Source organism: Sinocyclocheilus grahami, unplaced genomic scaffold (genome assembly GCF_001515645.1).
Source record: "Sinocyclocheilus grahami isolate Dianchi unplaced genomic scaffold, SAMN03320097.WGS_v1.1 scaffold440.1, whole genome shotgun sequence".
Taxonomy (NCBI): Eukaryota; Metazoa; Chordata; class Actinopteri; order Cypriniformes; family Cyprinidae; genus Sinocyclocheilus; species Sinocyclocheilus grahami.
Genome location: NW_015505619.1, coordinates 447,972 through 455,438, shown reverse-complemented (window position 1 = coordinate 455,438; position 7,467 = coordinate 447,972). Strand labels below are relative to the sequence as shown.

The window sequence follows — 7,467 nt, the reverse complement described above, 5'->3', positions numbered from 1 at the left end:
TCTGTTGAGACAGTTCCTTCAGCACATACAAAGAGAAACGTGCGGTAGCTCCTGTGTGACAGGCCAAGACTAGTATGATTCTAGGCTCTTGGTCGTATTCCCTTAAAGGAATCTGTTTCTGATTCCAAGCCTTGAGCTCTACCCCGGGCCCAGGAGTCTGGCCCTAACAGGTAAGTATTTTGGGGTATGTAGCCTAGGCCTTTGGCCGTAGGGAATAATGTCACTGACAGTCGTCTAAACGTCCCAGGGGCAACTACCATGGCAATATGGTAGAGTTGGTACTTAGTGCTCGCCATGGTTTCTGGCATGCACTCCCCTCAGCATCGCGGTGTGGGTATACTGTTCCCCATAGCGACCCCTAGAGGATGCAGTTCGAAGTTCCCATGAAAGGGAACGTCTCAGGTTACTTATGTAACCATGGTTCCCTGAGTAGGGAATGAGACACTGCGTCCTCTAGGTTTCTTGCCATGCTGCGGACGCAAGCTTCAGGCGAAGAAGTGACTGATGTGTGCTCCCGGTGCCTATTTATACTATATTCGCACCAGTAGTGACGTCATGGCTGTTGCCAGCCAACGAGTTGGTGATTTTTCAATGTATGCTTCAGACACGGGTCACGACGAGGCGTTCCCCATAGCGACCCCTAGAGGACGCAGTGTCTCGTTCCCTACTCAGGGAACCATGGGTAGTTTTGCAAGTTATTTCGGCATCTCGTGGCTCTGGTGTATTTTTATTCGTATCACTGTGCAGCTTTGTTTTCATCTTAAAGTTTGATTTGCTTGTACTGCGTTTCTAATTTCTTTTTGACTTGGCTTTTGTACATTAAGTGTATATTTATAGATCTTTCTTTCTTTCTATGTTGTAACATTACCCTGTGATATCATACTACTCTTTGTTTCTTTATTTTTTTTACTGCTTAACTGCAGTATTTTGTAAATCACTTCAGTACCACGGACAGCGAAAGTGACGTTTTTAGTTAATTCGTTTATTTATTATTACTTGTTGTTGATTAGTAATGATTGAGTCGACACGAATGATTATATTTTACTGTTTGAGTATGGTGATACATTTAGTTCACTTTTTCTTTTACAGAAAACTATATGAAGTAGAATCTCATTGCCTCTCCACTTTTACAACATGCGGTGGCACTGCAGACCATGACTTTGAGATTGATCTGAGCTCCTCCTTTACAGCATCAGAACAAGAGGAAATGCGTTGAAGGCGTGTAAATAACCAAGGCTTATAGTATTACTGCGTCGTGATGTCGGATTGTGTCGACAGAGGTCTGTTTAGTTGTTTCAATCGTTTTTACAGTAAATAATCGCAGGACATTCTGCTGCACAATCATGGATGTTACAGAATCTTATGGCTTCTGGATCGTTTTATTTATGTCTTTATGGAAATCTTCGCATGGCCAGATTGTCTATTCCGTCTCCGAGGAGGTAAATAAGGGAACTGTGATCGGGAATATAGCAAAAGACCTGAAGATCAGTGCTCAGGAACTAGAATCACGCATGTTTCAGATTATGCCTGCAGGATCAAATGCAAAGTATTTTGATGTAAATGTGAAAACGGGCTCGCTGTTTGTCAAAGACCGGATTGATCGCGAGGAGTTGTGTGGCAGCAATCAGAAATGTGCGTTAAATTTAGAGGCTCTTGCTCAAAATCCTCACAGACTTTATCGGCTTGAAATTATAATTATAGATATGAATGACAATGCTCCATTTTTTCCGGACAGCACCTATATTCTCAATGTTACAGAGATCGCAAATGAAGGGGACAGATTTCCTCTTCCAACTGCAAAAGATTCAGATGTTGGCAGTAATTCTCTGAAAGACTACAATCTCAGTTCAAATGAATATTTTTCCATAGATGTTCACAATGGGCAAAAGAGTATGTTGGCTGAATTAGCGCTACAGAAAGCTTTAGACAGAGAGAAACAAGCTGTTATTCACTTAATACTCACCGCTGTTGACGGAGGAAAACCTCCTAAATCTGGAACACTGAATGTTGTTGTTAATGTCATGGATGTAAATGATAATAAGCCTATTTTCAGCAAACCTTTGTACAAAGTTAAAGTGAAGGAAAACACACCAATTGGAACCAAACTAGTTTCTGTTTCTGCCAGTGATTTGGATGAGGGCATCAACAGTGAAATTGAATATTCATTTCATGGAAATACCGATGAAATTAACCTGTTTAACATAAATTTGAATTCGGTGTTTTAGTTCCGACACAATAAAGAGTGATGTAGTTGTTTTCCCCTCGCCATTTCCGCCAGCAGACGCGGAGTTGATCAGCATTAATGGAGAAGATACTTTTACGCGCACGCAAACCCTTTTGAGCACTGAGAAGGTAAGACATTGTAACTTGCTTCTGTATTGCATTTCACTTTTACCGGACCTGTTTTGTAAAATCAACATTTGAGTAAATATTAATTCGATTTATTTCTAAGCTATTTTAACTGTTTTTTTGTTTTCTTGGTTTATATGTTTATAAAGTTTAGAGTTCACAAAATAAATAAAGTATTATGAACTAAAAATGAAAATTTAAAGTATTTAAAAATAAAAATGTAACGCTTACCCAAACAAAAGATAAGTAAAATACTGGACGCGATTCACAAAGTCGAAATATTGCTTTAATGTTTCACTAGTTGTTCAAATTATACATTTTAGTTTTGGAAATTATTTCGGCATCTCGTGACTATTGCGTATGTATATTCGTATCATTGTGCAGCTTTGTTTTCATCTTAAAGTTTGATTTGCTTGTAGCCTACTGCGTTTCTAATTTCTCTTTGACGTGGATTTTGTACACTAAACGACAGTCTATATTTATTGACTGTTTCTTTCTTTCTTTCTTTCTTTTTATGTTGTAACAATTACCATGTGATATCATAAATTTTCATTGCTCATCTGTAATATTTCGTATTTAAAGAACAAAACCACTTCAGGACCATGGACAGCGGTAGTGCCGTATTTTCCTTCTCAAGGTACATATGTGCTTAAATACACAGCACATAGTCTTTTAATTAATTCATTTATTTATTCATTATTACTTGTTTTTGTTGATTAGTAATAATTGAGTCGACACGAATGTTTATGTTTTACTGTTTGAGTATGGTGATACCTTTAGTTCACTTTTTCTTTTATAGAAAACTATATGAAGTAGAATCTCATTGTCTCTCGGATCTGAATCTGTATCTGCTCATCGCTATTGTCTCAGTATCAGTCATCTTTTTACTGAGTCTGGTGGGTTTGATAGCAGTTAAATGCTACAGGACAGACAGCAGTTTCAGCAGGTACAGCGCTCCAGTGATCAGCACACATCCAGACGGAAGCTGGTCCTTCTCTAAATCCACACAACAGTACGACGTGTGTTTTAGTTCCGACACAATAAAGAGTGATGTAGTCGTTTTCCCCTCGCCATTTCCGCCAGCAGACGCGGAACTGATCAGCATTAATGGAGAAGATACTTTTACGCACACACAAACTCTTCCTACTGGGAAGGTAAGATCGTTGGGAATTTTTTTTGAATAATTAATTTTTCGAGGTGAATTATTGTTCTCAACTGTTCGAAATTCATTCTAACAGTTGCCATAATAGTGGGTTTGGTATTTACCACGTGGCTGTCTTGTTTTCAATTAACCTATTTTAAATTTGTTTTGATTCATTTAAATTTTAATTTAGGCTATTTTATGGTCTTTGAATAACGTACTTTGATCAATTCAACCAGTTATCACGAGAAATCTTAGGCACTTAAAGGATGTTGCAAGCAAGTTGTAGTTTCTTACGAATTTGCTAAATGTGATTCTAAGGAAAACGTGCAATTTTTAATAAAAAGTAAGCTGCAAGCCTAACTACATCCCTCAGTGTGGCGTAAGCATGCTGTAGAAATGTCGCTAATTTGCCAAAAACCTGTAATAGATGCGAATTTTCATGAGACTGTGTTAAATTAATCAGGTCTGTCTGGAGGATGTTTTAAAACGTGTTTCACATTTTAATGCATTAGATTAAACACTGTGTTTAAAACTAATGTAGCCTAATTAAAAAAACAAAAAAACAAAACAATTACGAAACAGAACATCTATAGGCTGTCAAGAAGACGCACATGATAGGCAATAATAGGTCATTAAAATTAAAATATAAGATGCAGCGGCGAAAACGAAGATTAATCTCTATTACTACTACTACTACTACTACTACTACTAATAATAATAAAACTTGCAATTACAGCCTTGAATGCTTCATCCATTCAACTTTCCAGACGTGTTTTTCCTCTATGATATTAAAACCTCTGGCCTATTCACCGTATCACAGTGCAGCTCTCTCAGTAGGTCATTATTTTGTTGTAACAAAGTTCTTTTATGACCTGTTAATCGACCACTGCTTTTTACAGAATTTGCATTCTATCGTAATATGCTTCACTTTCTTTCTTTTGGATGACAGTCTGTTTGTTTCCCGTTTTATTAGATTATTCATGTGTTGATGCTGCTAGTAGCCTAAATAATTATATTCGGTGGTGTATTTTTTGCTTTGCTTTTCTGCATTGGATTACTTTGAATATTACTATTGTTGTTGTTGTGTCACTGTTGTTTCTCACTTTAACGTTTTTGTAAATATAATTTTTCTAGTAGGTTATGGCATAGTTTCAGCACGTGGTGTCACTACAGACCGTAAGATAAAAGTTTAGTCTTTACTCTGGCGTCTCTCTCTCTCTCTCTCTCTCTCTCTCTCTCTCTCTCTCAGAATCTTTGTTTCAATCGTTTTTACAGTAAATAATCGCAGGACATTTTGCTGCACAAGAATGGATGTTACAAAATATTACAGCTTCTGGATCGTTGTATTTCTGTCTTTATGGGACTCTTCGCTTGGCCAGATTGTCTATTCCGTCTCCGAGGAGGTAAATAAAGGAACCGTGATTGGGAATATAGCAAAAGACCTGAAGATCAGTGCTCAGGAACTAGAAACACGCATGTTAGTCTTTACTCTGGCGTCTCTCTCTCTCTCTCTCTCTCTCTCTCTCTCTCTCTCTCAGAATCTTGGTATTAGTGCATCTGCAGTTGAGACATGATGATCTCTATTTCGTCTCGTGTTTTCTGAATGCAAAGAAAACTATTAGATTCCCTCGCGTTTATATTTTTTTCTGTTCACAAGCCAGTTGCAAATGACCATCATGGGCTTTTTGGGATATTTCGAGTGTGGATTGATATTTTTCCTTTTTTTGCTGGATTCTGCGTTTGCTCAGATCGTCTATTCCGTACCGGAAGAGGTAAATAAGGGGACAATTGTTGGCTTTAGAGGCTCTTGCTCAAAATCCTCACAGACTTTATCGGCTTGAAATTATAATTTTGGATATCAATGACAATGCTCCATTTTTTCTGGACAGCAATTATTTTCTCAATGTTACAGAGGATGCAAATTTGGGGGAAATATTTCCTCTACCAATTGCAAAAGATTCAGATGTTGGCAGTAATTCTCTGAAAGAATACAAACTCAGTTCAAATGAATATTTTTCTTTAGATATTCATAGCGGTCAACAGAGTATATCTGCTGATTTAGTATAAAAATCCTCATCGTCTTTACAGAGTGGATATTAAGATCTTGGATATAAACGACAATGCGCCACATTTTCCTGTTAAAGTATTTACTGTGAATATCAGTTATCGGCTTGAAATTATAATTTTGGATATCAATGACAATGCTCCATTTTTTCTGGACAGCAATTATTTTCTCAATGTTACAGAGGATGCAAATTTGGGGGAAATATTTCCTCTACCAATTGCAAAAGATTCAGATGTTGGCAGTAATTCTCTGAAAGAATACAAACTCAGTTCAAATGAATATTTTTCTTTAGATATTCATAGCGGTCAACAGAGTATATCTGCTGATTTAGTACTACAGAAAGCTTTAGACAGAGAAAAACAAGCTGCTATTCACTTAATACTCACCGCTGTTGACGGAGGAAAACCTCCTAAATCTGGAACATTGAGTATTGTTGTTGACGTCATGGATGTAAACGATAATAAACCTATTTTCAGCAAACCTTTGTACAAAGTTAAAGTGAAAGAAAACACAATGATTGGAGACAAAATTTTTATTGTTTCTGCCAGTGATTTGGATGAGGGCATCAACAGTGAAATTGAATATTCATTTGTTGGACGTGGAAATACCGATGAACTGAAACGGGTTACAGTAAATTCTAACTCATTTCAGTCTAGATACACAGAGTGAAGACCAGAGTGTGTCTGCCGAGTTAGTGCTGAACAAAGCTTTAGATCGAGAGAAACAAGCAACAATTAAGTTAGTTCTCACTGGAGTAGATGGAGGAAAGCCACCTAAATCGGGGACGGTAAATATTATTATAACCATAATGGATAATAATGATAATAATCCAGTGTTTAGTCAGCCTCTTTACAAAGTCAAACTAAAGGAAAATGTTGCTGGTGGAACAAAAGTTGCAACGTGCCAGAGATAGTTACGACTCCTCTGCTGGAAAGTGTGAAAGAAGATGCAAAACCGGGAACTGCAGTTGCTTTAGTTACAGTCTCCGATAAAGATGGAGGTAAAAACGGGATTGTACACTGTGCTCTCAAAGGCTTGTTTCCTTTCAAACTGGAGACATCATATAACAATCATTATTCTCTAGTCGTAGATGGACATCTGGACAGAGAGAGTGCTTCTCTGTATAACATCACAATTACAGCTGCAGATGAAGCATAAACAGTGAAATCCTGTATTCATTTGTTGGTCATGGCAAGAGAAAATACCTTTTTTCCATTATCCCCGAGACTGGAGATATTGTTGTAAAAGGGCAAATAGATTACGAAGAGAATCCTGCCATTGAGTTACGAGTTCAAGCGAAAGATAAAGGCAGCCCACCAAAGAGCACCCATTGTAAAGTTTTAATAGAAATTATTGATGAAAATGATAATGCACCAGAGATAAATGTTACTCCACTGCTGGAAAGTGTGAAAGAAGACACAACGTCAGGAACCGCAGTTGCTTTAGTCACAGTGTCTGATAAAGATGGAGGTAAAAATGGCATTGTTGTACACTGTGCTCTGAAAGGCTTGTTTCCTTTCAAACTGGAGACATCATATAACAATCATTATTCTCTAGTGGTAGATGGACCTCTGGACAGAGAGAGTGCTTCTCTGTATAACATCACAATTACAGCTGCAGATGAAGGAACTCCGTCTCTTTCCAGCAGCACTGTTATAACTCTACATATCTCTGATGTTAATGACAATGCACCAGATTTTCCAGCACCCGTTATTAACGCTTTTCTCAGGGAGAATGGTCAAGCTGGAGGTCTCGTGACAAAAGTGTCCGCTGATGATTCAGACACTGGTGAAAACGCAGAACTTTCATATTCACTGTTAGACAGCTCCAGCTCCAGTGTTCCTATAACAACACTGATAAATATAAACTCTTTAAGTGGAGAAATATTCAGTTTGCAATCATTTAATCA

At 37.6% G+C, this 7,467-nt stretch overlaps 1 protein-coding gene across 1 annotated transcript in view; it reads left to right on the top strand.

Moving 5' to 3' along the window:
• The window catches only part of LOC107552012 (protocadherin gamma-A8-like), a 15,157-nt gene that overhangs the window by 4,815 nt on the left and 2,875 nt on the right, over positions 1 to 7,467 (top strand). The gene's annotated exons all lie outside the window — the stretch shown is intronic.